The following is a 17,294-nucleotide window of genomic DNA, read 5'->3' as shown; positions in this document are numbered from 1 at the left end:
AATAAGTAATTTGAATAATATTAAAATTAATAACTTGAATGTCGCGGCTGCTCTCTGCGATAAGGTACCAAAAGATTAGATGTGTACAGGCCTGCCGATTGGTTGGAAAAAGGCGCAGATTTAGTCATGCCCTCCCAGAGAAATCCAAAACCACCGATGTGGCTTATAGCTGAATCAAAGGGGGTTACAGGGAATTATTTCAAAATATGCAAATTGATTCAGAAAAAAGTAGGAACTATTGCACCAGGCGATATATCTCGTTTCGGAAAAAATAGTTTCCTTATCCATGCCAAATCCAGTACACAGTCGGTAATATTGTCCAATATGAAAATAAATAATGATGACATTAAGTTAGATGTCAAACCCCACCTAAATTTAAGCTACGGAAGGGGCGTAGTTTTTAACAGAGACCTATATGATTTTACAGAGGAGGAGATACTGGCCATGTGTCCATTAAATGTTTGGAAAGTTCATAAAGTCCCAGGTACATCAATGATAATCCTTACGTTCCAGGATGCTGATGTACCTTTTCATATTATTATCGAGAACGAAAGGATTAAAGTAAGACCCTTCAAGCAGAAGCCATTGCAATGCTTTAATTGTTTTAAATTTGGGCACCCGTCCAAAGTTTGCAAAAATGAGAAGATGTGTGGTATTTGCTCTAAATCTTACATGGAGAGTATGCACTTGGAGCCAGGTGTTTAAAATTGCAGCTCGAATCACAAATCCACAGACAAGATTTGCGAGCTATATAAGTTGGAGGAAGCTGCCCTCAACAAATCAAACTTAGAACACATAAGTGTGACCCATGCCAAAAGATTATTAAATAAATCAAATACATATGCTAAGGCATTAAAATCAAACCAACCTAGCACTGCCAATAGCTCAAAAAAAAGTATACTATCTGACAAAATGTCAAATAACGAGGTAACCTTATCACCTCCTGAGGCTTTACCACGGTGTATTAACACTAGGTCATTGCCCATTGCTGTACAGCCTTCAGCCGCCATTACAAAAAGTAATACAAACCTCTCTCAGGCCATGTCCTTGCCTGATCTGATGGAGGTTCCACTTAAGACTAACTTACCTGATGCACCTGTTGTGGGAAAGGTGCAAAAACCTCGAATCCCACCATCTATTAATCGCAAAAGAGAGAGACCTCCATCTCTCTCTCCACCCTCCATTAGAAACGTTAAGGTTATGACATCAAATAAATTTGATGTTTTGTCTGTTGATGTTTCTAATGAACCAGAAGATGGACTGAATAAATCAGAAATTCAAGTTGAGGTCCACCATCCACCTCAACAAATAGATAAAAAGAATACAAAGAAAATCACCAACGTTAAACCCAACATAACAAGACCACCTCTGAAGAAACCTACTGGTAATAATGTTACATTAAAAACTGCTAATGGGAAGACCTCATCCAAGATGTCTTCCAGAAATAATCCATAGTTTTTTCCTCCATTTTGCAATGGAACTGTCAGGGTTTGAGGGCGAAATATGAAGAACTTAAGCTCCTAATTCATGAGCATTCCCCCATAATTGTATGTCTACAGGAAAGTATGCTTGATTCTAACACTCCTAGTCCTCGAGAGTATGTTAGCTATAGAACACCATATAATCAACAAGCAGGGAGCCATGGCGGAAGTCTCATGTACATTCGTCGAGATGTTCCCCAAATACCCATGTCTATACGTACAACCCTGCAGGCAGTTGTTGTACAAATTGATATAGGGAGAAAATATACAATATGCTCTCTGTACTTACCTCCAAATGATGATATTTTATATGATGATTTAGCAGTAGTTATTCAACAACTCCCTCAACCTTTTCTCTTACTGGGAGATATGAATGGTAGACATCCTTTATGGGGTGATGTTTTGGCCAACACAAGGGGCAATATTATCTCATCAATTGTGGAGAATGAGGATGTGGGACTCCTTAATACAGGAGAGCCCACACACTTCCATGTTCAGACAGGTACTTTGTCATGCATTGACCTTTCAATTGCAAGCTCTAACTGCCTTCTTGATTTTGATTGGAGGACATTAGATGATTGGCATACTAGTGATCATGCACCAATCATTATAAACACCAACAAGGGTCCGCCTTTGCAAAGATCACCACGTTGGAATCTAGACAAGGCAGACTGGGTTAAATTTTGTGAGCTAAGTGAAATCGAAGGGAGAGCAGAACAGTTTGAATGTGTTGATGATGCCATAGACCTACTGAATGGAACTCTTCATACAGCAGAAGTCAATTCAATTCCCAAAACAACAGGGTTATTCAAACGACGACCAGTCCCTTGGTGGTCTTCAGAACTAACTGCACTCCACAGAGCCACAAGAAGATCTCTAACACGATTGCGTAGACGCAGAACTGATGAGAATTTAATAATGTACAAGAAATGTAGAGCACAGTTCCGTCGTGCCATGAAAGAAGCAAGGCGCCAGTCATGGATGTCTTTTGTTTCCTCTATTAACAGTAGAACACCACCATCTTCTGTGTGGAGGAACGTAAAAAAAGATAGCTGGCAAATTCACCCCCAACCCACCACCAGTGTTGAAGGTGAATGGCCAGTATGTAACTGAAGCAAATGAAGTTAGCAATGCCCTGGCTAATCATTTTTCAAATGTATCCAGCAAGTGTGAAGGAGCCCCTGGTCACCAGTATAGGAGCACTGAAGAAAAGAAAATTTTAAATTTTGCAACAAGAAGGGAAGAGTCGTATAATTCTCCTTTCACTGAAAGAGAATTTGATTCCGCACTTGCTCATTGCAACGATACAGCCCCTGGACCCGATGGAATTCCATATGCAATGATTAAACATGTACATTTTAATACAAAGCTATTTATTTTAAGCATTATTAATAGAATATGGCATGATCATAGCTACCCAAGTGTTTGGGAACTAGCCATTATTTTAGCCTTTTTAAAACCCGGTAAAGACAAGTTCTTAGCAGCAAACTATCGTCCTATTGCATTGACATCTTGTTTATGTAAAATCATGGAGAAGATGGTCAATGCAAGGCTGATATGGTACCTTGAAAAGAAAGGTATTTTATCACCGATTCAATGTGGATTCCGAAAAATGCACTCAACGACTGATGTGTTGATACGACTTGAGTCATCTATTTGTGAAGCCTTTGCTTCCAAACAGCACCATGTTACAGTATTTTTTGACCTTGAAAAGGCATATGATACCACATGGAGATATGGTATTCTTAAAACCATTCATGAATTGGGATTGAGAGGAGAGCTGCCACTATTTATTCAGGCATTTCTTTCACGTAGAGTTTTTCAAGTGAGAGTGGGGGAAACTCTATCAGAGAGTAAGTGCCAGGAAGAAGGAGTTCCTCAGGGTAGTGTGCTGAGTGTAACCCTTTTTGCACTAGCAATTAATGGGATATCCTCAGCCATTCCCCAGGATGTTCTCTCAACACTATTTGTGGATGATCTCTCAATATCATTTGCTGGCACTAGAATGGCAATGGTTGAGAGAAAAATCCAACTCTCTATTGATAAAATTATCCAGTGGGCTGACATGAATGGATTTAAGTTCTCGACAAGTAAAACTACCATTGTCCATTTTTGTCGTATCCGGGGAGTACATCCAGACCCGGATATATACATTAAAGGTCAACGGATACCATGTGTATCGGAAACCAAATTTTTAGGTTTGATATTTGACTGTAGACTTACCTGGGTTTCTCACCTAAAAGCGCTAAAAGCTAAATGTGTTGAAGCTCTGAATATCTTAAAAGTATTGTCCCATACATCATGGGGGGCAGACCGCAATACTCTTTTAAAATTATACAAGGCCTTGATATTTTCCAAAATTAGTTATGGTTGTGAGGTATATTCTTCAGCCACCCCAAGCCGGTTAAAAATATTAGACTCGATACATCATGCAGGTATTAGATTATCTACTGGAGCTTTTAAAACCTCGCCTATCCCAAGTCTCCTTGTTGATGCTGGAGAGTTACCTCTAGACCTTTACCGAGTGTCTTCCATTCTTCGGTATTGGTTTAGATTGCAAAGACTCCCTAGCTCTCTAGCCTTTCAGACTGCAAGCCTTGTAAGACACGCATCATACTTTGAGTTGCACCCAAAATCTCCTCAACCTTATGGCTTTCGGGTGAAACGATTTTTAAATAGTCTGGATATAATTAGAAATAAGGTACTTCCATTCAAGGTATCATCAACGCCTCCATGGAAATTACCTGACATATCTTTTTGTAAATACTTTATTGGAGTTAAGAAGAATATGACTGACTTAGAATCCAGGTCTCTTTTTATGGAACATGTCGAAGAACATAGGGGATCGACTTTTATATATACTGATGGCTCCAAATCTGATGCTGGCGTTGGATTTGGAGTACATAGTAATGATTTTAATTGTATAGGTGCACTTCCTCTAACAGCTTCCATATTTACTGCCGAACTGTATGGCATATGGAAAAGGAGGGTAATTTTACAATTTTTAGTGATGCAAGGAGTGTTCTTCAAGCTTTAGAAGTTTTTAATTCTAGTAACCCTCTAGTTTTAAAGATTTTAGAATGGCTTTTTATTATTGGACGGAAAGGTATAACTGTTCGATTTTGTTGGGTTCCAGCACATGTAGGTGTGTCTGGGAATGAGAAGGCAGATTTACTGGCGAAGAATGCGGCATCCGAGTTGCTACCAAGGAGGTATCCCATTCCATGTAACGATCTCCTACCTTACATCAAGAAATTGGTTTGTGATAAATGGCAACAGCACTGGGACAGTCAAGACGGCAATAAAATGAGGGAAGTAACAAATATCATATCACCTTGGAGGTATAACATGATTCCCCGAAAATGGGAGACGACTCTTTGTCGTCTCCGTATTGGTCACACACGGTTGACACACGAGTTTCTGCTGAAGGGCCAACACCAACCGTATTGCGAGGACTGCTTAGTACCTTTAACAGTGAGGCATTTGTTGACCGAATGCCCTAATTTTACTAACTTAAGAAATAGATATCTGTTTGAGGCTCGAGGTGAGGATGGCAGGTTTATCCTTGTCAAGATTCTTGGACATGATGTGTCTTACTATGCGAGCGGAATTTTTAGATTTATTTCAGAAGCAGGTCTTCTGAAAACTATTTAACTATTTTAATCACTTCTTAGTTTTTATGGTTTTAATCGAATTCTCTATTAATTTTCATATACAGTAAATGGTATCGGCGTCAATGACCTTAGATGTCAGGATGCCAGAAAACTTTCAATCAATCAATCAATCTTTTATTTGGTATTGGTTTAGATTGCAAAGACTCCCTAATTCTTCAGCCTTTCAGACTGCAAGCCTTGTAAGGCACTCAACCTACTTTGAGTTGCACCCAAAATCTCCTCAACCTTTTGGGTTTCGGGTTAACCAATTATTAAACAATCTGGATATAATTAGAAATAAGGTGCTTCCATTCAAGGTATTATCAACGCCTCCATGGAAATTACCTGACATATCTTTTTGTAAATACTTTATTGGAGTTAAGAAGAATATGACTGACTTAGAATCCAGGTCTCTTTTTATGGAACATGTCGAAGAACATAGGGGATCGACTTTTATATATACTGATGGCTCCAAATCTGATGCTGACATTGGATTTGGAGTACATAGTATTGGTTGTAATTATAGAGGTGCACTTCCTCTAACAGCTTCCATATTTACTGACGAACTGTATGGCATATTAACCGCTATTGAGAAAATAGCTTTGGAAAAGGAGGGTAATTTTACAATTTTTAGTGATGCAAGGAGTGTTCTTCAAGCTTTAGAAGTTTTAATTCTAGTAACCCTCTAGTTTTAAAGATTTTAGAATGGCTTTTTATTATTGGACGGAAAGGTATAACTGTTCGATTTTGTTGGGTTCCAGCACATGTAGGTGTGTCTGGGAATGAGAAGGCAGATTTACTGGCGAAGAATGCGGCATCCGAGTTGTTACCAAGGAGGTATCCCATTCCATGTAGCGATCTCCTACCTTACATCAAGAAATTGGTTTGTGATAAATGGCAACAGCACTGGGACAGTCAAGACGGCAATAAAATGAGGGAAGTAACAAATATCATATCACCTTGGAGGTATAACATGATTCCCCGAAAATGGGAGACGACTCTTTGTCGTCTCCGTATTGGTCACACACGGTTGACACACGAGTTTCTGCTGAAGGGCCAACACCAACCGTATTGCGAGGACTGCTTAGTACCTTTAACAGTGAGGCATTTGTTGACCGAATGCCCTAATTTTACTAACCTAAGAAATAGATATCTGTTTGAGGCTCAAGGTGAGGATGGCAGGTTTATCCTTGCCAAGATTCTTGGACATGATGTGTCTTACTATGCGAGCGGAATTTTTAGATTTATTTCAGAAGCAGGTCTTCTGAAAACTATTTAACTATTTTAATGACTTCTTAATTTTTATGGTTTTAATCGAATTCTCTTTTAATTTTCACATACAGTAAATGGTATCGGCGTCAATGACCTTAGATGTCAGGATGCCAGAAAACTTTCAATCAATCAATCAATCAATCTTTGTCGTCTCCGTATTGGTCACACACGGTTGACACACGAGTTTCTGCTGAAGGGCCAACACCAACCGTATTGCGAGGACTGCTTAGTACCTTTAACAGTGAGGCATTTGTTGACCGAATGCCCTAATTTTACTAACTTAAGAAATAGATATCTGTTTGAGGCTCGAGGTGAGGATGGCAGGTTTATCCTTGCCAAGATTCTTGGACATGATGTGTCTTACTATGCGAGCGGAATTTTTAGATTTATTTCAGAAGCAGGTCTTCTGAAAACTATTTAACTATTGTAATGACTTCTTAATTTTTATGGTTTTAATCGAATTCTCTTTTAATTTTCGTATACAGTAAATGGTATCGGCGTCAATGACCTTAGATGTCAGGATGCCAGAAAACTTTCAATCAATCAATCAATCAATCAGAAGCAGGTCTTCTGAAAAATATTTAACTTTTATGACATTCAATTTTTATGAATTCAATTGAATACTCTTTAATTTTTTATTTTATTTCATTTTTTATTTTTGTATACATAAATTAAATGTTACCGGCGTCAATGACCTTAGATGTCAGGATGCCTGAAAACTTAAAATCATTCATTCATTCATTCATTCGAACTTCCGTTTGGGAGTGAGACTCCAACGGACTTTGAGGCTCTGGTTCACTCTGGCAGCTTCGTTCAATACCGAGTTGACCATGTCCTCCGGGAATAGGTCCGGACCCCAAGCAGAGGCTTTAATGAGCTTATTTGGCTCATGGCGGATAGTAGCTTCAGATAAGACATGCCTACGGCAACGTCTTTTGGCCACCAAGAAGTCGTAGCAATCTGCTAACAAAGATTGCAATGGGGTTTTAGTCATAACCTTAAAGGCGAGTTCCTCGTCATAGGTAAGAGAAAACATCTCCGCCATAGTCGAGACGTTGAGGCTCTGGCTAAACCTAGACCGGGACTCGAACTCGAGTCGGATTAAGGTTTCAGGTAGTCTTGGGAGGCGTTCACTGAATTGCGTCGATGCACAGTCAGCGGATAGCTTAGCAGAAGTTAATGTCAATTGAATGTTAAGCCAACATTCATTATCTGATGGGAGCAGCAGAGATGTAGGATCTGTCTCCCGGAGTTGTGGCAAAGGTTTATCTTCGGCCACTGCCTGAAGGGCTAATTCAACCATTTTGGTGACGCAAGGAGTGGGGGTCTGTTCGTCCACAAGAAACATGGTATAAGTACTCTTGTGGGGGTCAGCATGGTGTTTGTACAACCCCACTCGTTTAAAGTTCTAACCCAAACAGACTGAGCCTGTTCCTTCGGAAAGATAACGGTCTCTTTAGGGACCTTATCTAGCCGGACAAGAGCCTCTTCCGTAAGCCGGGCGAAGCCGGGGAAAGGAAATTGAAGGCCGGGAGGGAAGAACTCAAAATCTTCAATGGGCCGGGTCCCAAAACCCTCGATGGTCAACATTCCGTCCGTGAAAGGACAGTGGAGCGCCATTTTCCACGGGTTGTTCTTCGTGAAAGGTGGAAGTTTTGAGGCGTCCGGGATGAGGAACTGCTGTTGTTGAGGCAGTCCTCCTTCCAGGGTATCTAGTCTCCTGGTGACGGCAGAAAGCATAGAGCTAATCCGCTCTGTAACGACCCTCGTCATCATATTGGTGAGGGCCACCGGGTCGAAGTTGGTCGTGGTAATTAAGGGGGATGACTGCACTCCCGGGTCCTGAGACATAGGGGCAGTGCTAGTCGAGCCACTAGGAGCTCCGGGGAGGGGAGCCTTCTTGGGCTTCGATGATCTAGGTAGTGTAGGATTCTTACGAGTCCTCACTAAAGGTCTCTTCTGAGATTTGACCTTGGGAGGAACCGAGTGCGATCTCGGAGAGGATTCGCGGTTCCCTTCAAAACCTAGAAAGGAAGAATTATTAGAAGTTGAAGAAAAAGAGGGGCTAAGAAGAGAGGTCTTAGCGCCAGACCCACCTGCCTCACTTACCACCTTACCTGTTTCTGATTCGTCTAAAACCATGGGCTCTATGTCTAAGTTCAGAGCCGCAACATTGTCTTCAATGGGGTCCGGGTCGTCAGCGATGTCTGTATCCTGAACGAGATTGAGTTCTACGGTTTCCGCAATGTCGGCAATTATAGGGGCCGCCACTTCCCTAGGCACTGCTGCCGAAGATTTTGCGTTCGGGTAGATAAGATTACAATAATCTTCTGAGAGGACGTAGGGCTTCTTGGCCTTTACGTTACGGGCGAAGCCGCCTACCCACAATTTCAAAGTGGCTCTTGCTGAAGTTTTAGCCGCCTGGGAACTCTGAAAGGACGGGGATAAGGTTAGCAAACCCGAGGGACAAAATGATGAATGAACCCGAAGATTCATAACAGAAGGCAAAGGAATGTAAATACAAAAATGACTGAAAGAGGCTCACCGAATCTGAAGCGAGGGTGGAGATAAGGTCATAACAGATAAGGCAGTTGTCAGGGTGCCATACAACAATATCGTCCATCTGGATCCCACAGTCAGCGTGGGACCGACAGACCGCATGTCCGCAAGGCTGTTGAAGGACGGCCGCGCAGGATGTCATCCGGCAACGGACCACCTGTAAAAGGAATAGTCCATGAGCATCTACTAGTTTCTCTATAAGGGGTCCCGGAGGGTCCGGGACCTGCCAGTTAATAAAATAAATGTATAGCCTTAGGCTATACATGCAGAGAACTGAGACTATTCCAAGAACAATCCGGCAGAGCCGGGGATGAAAAAGGATGCAAAAAACAGTGATGAATAATTATAACCATAACTAGTTCCGGGGCCCCTGGGGCCGGGGAACAGGGTTGGTAAAGTAAACTTAAAGTAAACTTAAAGTAACTTAAAGTAAACTTAAAGTAACTTAAGATACATCCTTAAAATACATAAATAGAGAACTCCAACTATGATCTAAAACTAATGTCTGTAATGAATAGGGCTCCCGGAGGGAGGATATTAATCAAAACTGTGTCAGTGTCAACAGATCTTGTAGTTAAGAGCCTGGAGGCTCCGATGTCTGATGACGGGAGGGTACAACGGGAGAGCGCGGGGGGAGCCAATGGAACCCCCACTACCCTACCGGAGGTACCGGGACGAAGGTAATGATTCATGTAGAATATAATATAATGATTTGGGATATTAATAAGTCCTATGCGGACGATAATAGCTGGAGGTACCGTAGGTGGGGACACTCCTAATATAAGTGCTCATTCTTACAACCATACCTAAAAGCAAGGTTACACCAAGGTGCAGTTATACCGACTAATCACGTGTGATAGTCCCCGGTGGTCCCGGCCCTCCCCCTCCCCCGACCGATGGCCAATCGGGGCGACGGGAGGGGGGGAGACGAAACCGCCCGGTATGAATGAATGAGACTAAGTCACACCCCGTGGGTACACTCAGTCCTCAATATGTCGGAACGTTGAGGGAAGACTGAGGAACAAGCATACTTGACCCGTATGTCATAACCAACAACCATCGAGTGAGAGGAAGGGTGTACACTGGAGGAGGGGGGGGATGGAATAGCCTCCCCAACCTGTGGGGGGGGGGTTATGGTACCGGGGAATCACCAGTGCGTAGTGGTAGACAGGGCTACCAACTGGAGATCCCCTCAACATGACATGAAAATCCCAAAAATATGATCATAACGGAGTAAAGCAATAAATATAATATCAATGCAAAAATAAATAATTAATGAATTAAAAGCTAAATCACGTAAGTAAGGTTAGGCATGCAGAAATAATATGGCGAGAGAGGGACTCGGGCGAGTGGTAAGGGAGGAAGCATGATGCCATCAGCAGATGGAAAGCAGGGGTACCAACCTAGTTACTGAAGCGGTAGATCGAACAGTAAAAACAACAAAATACGCGAGAGTCCCACTTGAACCAAATGTAAAACTAGGTGGAGCGTAATAAAACTAAAAGGTTTAATAATAGTAAGTGAGATGGTCGTCTTTAACGCTCCTAGAACTAGCGAAACAATCTCAAGGGTGACGCTATCCACCAACATGCACGAATGCAGGCATACCAACATAACCTACTCCTGATGAAACGCTAACACTGATATCATAGGATAACATAAAATAAATGCTATATGAAAGCATAAAGTCGGTGTACTATATAAATGTAAGGAAAAAACTCCTAAAAGTTTGAACGAATATTAATGACGGACGTACTAACGAGAAAAAGGGCAGAGACGAAAGTAAGAACGGGGACGCCGCTCATATATAAACACTTCTCAATTAATAAAAACAAAGGTTACACTGCCCAATCTCGCTAAAACTCATGGATAAAGTACTTAACTTCGATGGGGTATCTTGGGAATCAGCCATCGAGAGAAAGTTGATGATAAATCCAATGGTAAACACGAGAAAAAACACGTTGGACTTATACGTAATAGGTGCTAGAAAGGAGTGATGGGCAAGCGTGGCTAGAGTTAGTAGTACTGGTCTGCGAGGCAGGGGAGGTTGAACTGCACCTCACTATTGAGGGATTTCGAAGAGGAAAAGTCTAAATGGTACGAGACCTCTGGTATTTCGCCCCAGTCTATACCGACACCATTAGGTGAGCGAGCTAGTTCAACCTAGCATTCCTATACATTTTTTCTCTGGTAATATTAGCAGTTATATTCCTTTGAAATGGTGCTTTAGGAGCATTTCACTGGGCGGCACAGGGATTGAGCCCAGAAATATATATATATATATATATATATATATATATATATATATATATATATATATATATATATATATATATATATATATATATATATATATATATATGTATATATATATTCATATATATATATATATATATATATATATATATATATATATATATATATATATATATACATATATATATATATATATAATATATATACACATGTATAAAATATATATATATATATATATATATATATATATATATATATATATATATATATATATATATATATGTGTATATATATATATATATATATATATATATATATATATATACATATACATATATATATATATATATATATATATATATATATATATATATATATATATATATATATATATCACATACATACATATATGCAAAAAAATATATACATACACATATATAAATACATATACATGTGTGTATATATATATATATATATATATATATATATATATATATATATATACATACATACATGCATATACCAAGGCACTTCCCCAATTTTTTGGGGGGGGTAGCCGACGTCAGCAAATGAAACAAAACAAAGAGGGGACCTCTACTCTCTACGTTCCTCCCAGTCTGACAAGGGACTCAACCGAGTTCAGCTGGTACTGCTAGGGTGCCACAGCCCACCCTACCCCATTATCCACCACAGATGAAGCTTCATAATGCTGAATCCCCTACTGCTGCTACCTCCGCGGTCATCTAAGGCACCGGAGGAAGCAGCAGGGCCTACCGGAACTGCGTCACAATCACTCGCCATTCATTCCTACTTCTAGCATGCTCTCATGCCTCTCTCACATCCATCTTCCTATCACCCAGAGCTTTCTTCACTCCATCCATCCACCCAAACCTTGGCCTTCCTCTTGTACTTCTCCCATCAACTCTTGCATTCATCACCTTCTTTAGCAGACAGCCATTTTCCATTCTCTCAAAATGGCCAAACCACCTCAACACATTCATATCCACTCTAGCTGCTAACTCATTTCTTACACCCGTTCTCACCCTCACCACTTAGTTCCTAACCCTATCTACTTGAGATACACCAGCCATACTCCTTAGACACTTCATCTCAAACACATTCAATTTCTGTCTCTCCATCACTTTCATTCCCCACAATTCCGATCCATACATCACAGTTGGTACAATCACTTTCTCATATAGAACTCTCTTTACATTCATGCCCAATCCTCTATTTTTTACTACTCCCTTAACTGCCCCCAACACTTTGCAACCTTCATTCACTCTCTGACGTACATCTGCTTCCACTCCACCATTTGCTGCAACAACAGACCCCAAGTACTTTAACTGATCCACCTCCTCAAGTAACTCTCCATTCAACATGACATTCAACCTTGCACCACCTTCCCTTCTCGTACATCTCATAACCTTACTCTTACCCACATTAACTCTCAACTTCCTTCTCTCACACACCCTTCCAAATTCTGTCACTAGTCGGTCAAGCTTCTCTTCTGTGTCTGCAACCAGTACAGTATCATCCGCAAACAACAACTGATTTACCTCCCATTCATGGTCATTCTCGTCTACCAGTTTTAATCCTCGTCCAAGCACTCGAGCATTCACGTCTCTCACCACTCCATCAACATACAAGTTAAATAACCACGTCGACATCCCTCATCCCTGTCTCAGCCCCACTCTCACCGGAAACCAATCACTCACTTCATTTCCTATTCTAACACATGCTTTACTACCTTTGTAGAAACTTTTCACTGCTTGCAACAACCTTCCACCATCTCCATATAACCTCATCACATTCCACATTGCTTCCCTATCAACTCTATCGTACGCTTTCTCCAGATCCATAAACGCAACATACACCTCCTTACCTTTTGCTAAATATTCTTGCATATCTGGCTAACTGTAAAAATCTGATTCATATAACCCCTACCTCTTTTAAAACCACCCTGTACTATTTATATATGATATATCTATATTTATATATAATACATATATATATATATATATATATATATATATATATATATATATATATATATATATATATATATATATATATATATATATATATATAGATATAAATATAAATATATATACATATATATGTATGTATATATATATGTATATGTATACATATGTACTGTATATATATATATATATATATATATATATATATATATATATATATATATATATATATATATATATATGTACTGAAAATTGTATATTAACTTGACTTGAACTATTGTATTTGAATAAACCTTGGACTAAGAAATGAAATAATGCAATGGAGATTATACAAAAGCTTTAAATTAATTCTGAATAATACAATATTCAAGTTTGAGACTGATTAAAAAATAGATAATCAGATCAAGTTACAAAATCTAACCTTGATACAGGGCCAGTTACAAAACTATATAATCCCAACACTCACCCTAATACAATGAATTCAAAATCACATTTTCATCTTTCGTATTTTTCCGACACACAATTTGCTTTGAGGCACAAAGAGTCACTTAGGAGAGGACACACTAAAGGTACTGAACACTTTCAACAACAATTCACTGCGTTGCGTGGGAGAGTGAAAGAGGTGAGATGTCAATCCTAAGGCTGGTAATCTCTATCTATCCTACCTGTAAACCTGGTTTACCCTTTTTATGAAATTCAGCTACTTCCAGAACCTTCCAGGACTCAGGTCTGGAAGCAGGTGGGCTGAGCATGGCGTCAAGAATTGCCAAGTATCGCTCTCCTGAATGCTGTACTCACGTCACGCCAGACAGCTCTCTCAGGCAGCTAGCTCCTATCACCAGGACTTCGCGACGTTTCTAAAGCACGTGGTAGAGAATTTTCAAAGGCACATGTTGCTGAGAATTCTCTCACAAACATGATGCAATATCTCATAAAATATAAAAGATTACCTAAGCCGTTGTTCATATCTCGCACGAATCCCACAACACTTTCAAATAGATTAACGTAAGACTTCATAACAAACATATGTGAAATAAAAAGTTAAGTCTTAAAAACAACGCACATTTGCAAATACTAATTTGAATAAAGAATACAATTGTATTAACAATGGTCTTACGTAATTTACATATAAATCTTAAATCTACACAAGAGCCGCTCATTTTATGGGCTGGGTATCATCTCTTCAGTGCACAAATGAAATATAAATAAAATTATGAATAAACTATTGTATTTACTCTACACTACACCAGCTGTGTAAGATATATATATATATATATATATATATATATATATATATATATATATATATATATATATATATATATATATATACACACACGTGTGTGTATGTATGTGCTGTATGTATGTCCCCGTCCTCCATGAGAGAGATATAGCTCCAACTTTACTCTTACCTGGTCAAGTCACATTGCCAAATTCTGCGCTATCACTGATTGCCCAGACCATCATTCTTTAGGATCACGAAGTGTTAGGGTTTCCTTTAAACAGCTCGTGCTTAACAGAGAAACATCCCAGCACAGTCTCTAGCCAGGTGTTTTTAGGGACCACCACCCACCATGAGGTGAGCCTTCTATGTAAAGAGAGTAAGGTTTGTATCTAGTGCCAGAACAAATGACAAATTTGGAATAATTTGTATTTTTCCTAACTATAAAAACCTGAAGCTCTTTAGTCATACTGGTCTCACCATCACCTTCCCTTAGAAGTCCTGCCGCAATTACAAAGTGAAGGTTGTTTGTTAGTTCTAGTGTGAGCTATTTGGTGGGTTACCCCTGCTACTCCTGCTAACTAGCAGAGGGTAGTTACTTCTCGCAATATCTCAACAGCTTGTTACAAGTAGCCCCAAAGTAATACTCCTATATAAAGAGCTTCAGGTTTGTATAGTTAGGAAAAATACAAATTATTCCAACTAGGTCATTTTCAATAAAATTAAGATCCTGGAATATTCAAGGGGACCGTCCGCTATGTCAGGCATTTTTTTTTAATTATTTAAAGACACACAATTTCTATATATGTTTCAGACATATATAATACCTTCATCATATAAGAGTTTCAAGTTTTGATAAGAAACTTTTTGATTTATTAGCAAAAATCATGATTTGTAAAAGAATTTAGGTACATTTTTCCCAACTAATCTGGCGCCAATTGTATTCAAAATCATACCATGAAAACTTCTTTATAAATCAAATAATTCTGAGTGACAGATTTTCGATTTTCCTTTTTTTTAATGATTTTTAATTTTCTTCATCTTGGTGTAAAATAATCATGAAAAAAATAGGAATAGGAAATTCAAAATTATGTTACACAAAAGTGTGGAATTTTTATTCTACTTTTCAATATCTTTCTCTCTAAAATCGAACAATAAATGAGAAAAATGTACCTAAGTGTGAATAAGTATGTTTTTGAGTTATGAGCTCCAAAGATGTGCTATAAATTTTCGCTTTTTTCTAAAAAAAAATCAAGATATCATTATCATGATAGATAAGCTTACTTGGTACTTTTATTGTTTATATCTACATAAAGGCTTCCTAAACGAGGTATTCAAACCCTTACTTGGCGTAAGAGTGTCACCAGTTGCCAGTAGCCTCTCATTGTTGCCAGAGTTTTCATTAGATGTTCCAGCTTTGTACTCTTTTTCACATTTCGCTCTCCTCTTGGTTCTTTTTGTTGCTCTCTGCTTACTTTTTGTTCTTTCTATGACCTTAGGTAACATTGGCCTTGCTATAACTTTCCTGAGGACGTTGTGAAAACACAATGTACATACGAACTGCAAGTAAACAAATACATGCAATATAACTCTTCTTCTCGTAGATCATAGTTTGCGCTCGCCTCCCCTCCACCAATGCCTTCCATCTCTGCCAAATGTATGAGTTTTCGAAACATAAGTTAAAAAATCGCTATATATATGCAAAAATAAACACACAAAGACAATTCTGTCAAACTCAGTCATGCAGACGACGCAGTGAGGATGACGTCATCATTTAAAGACCGCTATATCTTCATTATTGGTAAAAATAATTGGCTGAAACTTCTGGAGAGCATGTACGATTTGTTTCTGCATACATAGAAACAGTACAGCAATTTTCAATTTTTTAAAGTTATTTCAAACACCAAAGTTGACGGTCCCCTTAACGTTTATCCCTTCAGTTGGATCTCTTTTCTTTGATAGTTATACTGTTAAGGTAACTTTTTGTTATAAGTTATTTCTTATTTTTGGGGTGGTACAGTTAACATTAAAGAGATTTCTTTCTATGCGATAGTGTGTAAGAATTTTGATAAGTATCTTTATAGAATAACTCTACGTTTTAATGATTTATTATTTATCATATTTTCGGGAAATTTTTAGTAGTTTGGTAAAGGTTACAGCAAAAGGTGAGCCAAATTCTCGTGGTTAGTAATTTGTTGAAAATTCCAAGAACTGCCTTGCTATGACATCATTAATAGATACTGTAAAGATCCATTACCATTTTCTTTTGTGGTATTTCCATGTCCTAATTTATATTTTTTTCTCCTGTAGGTATTGTCGTGAAGAGGGTATGAGTCCTCTTTGGTTAAGACCCCCTGGGCCAGTTGACATTCCTACAAAGTGTCAGTACTGTGGTGGGCCTGTAGTATTTGAATTACAAGTAACCCCTCAACTTGTTCTACACCTCCGAGTCTCGGGAGTTCAAGGGTCACCTATTGAGTTTGGAACTGTATCAGTATTTACATGCACTGCCTCGTGCTGGAGTGAGAAAGACACTTCGAGACAAGAGTCTGTAGTAGTGCAAGGTGAAGTTATATAAACTGATAAAGGTACTAATGGGGAAGCATTATACACAAAAATTTTCATCGACACGATATTTACAAATATGTTTCCGAATTTAATCTTATGATAAGAAAACAGTACTTCGCTAAGCCTATGATGCAAGCAATATTTATCTCTTCTCCTTGTTGAGAAACTAAAAATAAGGTATGTATTAGACTTCTCAATGATAAGGAGAATACTAGGCGCACTGCCATATGGTTCTAAGCAGCAACTGTATATATATATATATATATATATATATATATATATATATATATATATATAT

General features: G+C 38.7%; 1 long non-coding RNA gene across 1 annotated transcript; it reads left to right on the top strand.

Annotated features, from left to right (window-relative positions):
• The first annotated feature begins 16,189 nt into the window (after positions 1–16,189).
• Positions 16,190–17,094, top strand: LOC137649720 (uncharacterized). Its single transcript, XR_011045837.1, has 2 exons — positions 16,190–16,403; positions 16,739–17,094. It is a non-coding gene; the product is annotated as an uncharacterized lncRNA (long non-coding RNA).
• Positions 17,095–17,294: the final 200 nt, after the last annotated feature.

Source organism: Palaemon carinicauda, chromosome 11, assembly GCF_036898095.1.
Source record: "Palaemon carinicauda isolate YSFRI2023 chromosome 11, ASM3689809v2, whole genome shotgun sequence".
Classification (NCBI taxonomy): Eukaryota; Metazoa; Arthropoda; class Malacostraca; order Decapoda; family Palaemonidae; genus Palaemon; species Palaemon carinicauda.
The sequence above is the reverse complement of the archived record's forward strand: the minus strand, read 5'-3'. Positions and strand labels throughout refer to the sequence as shown.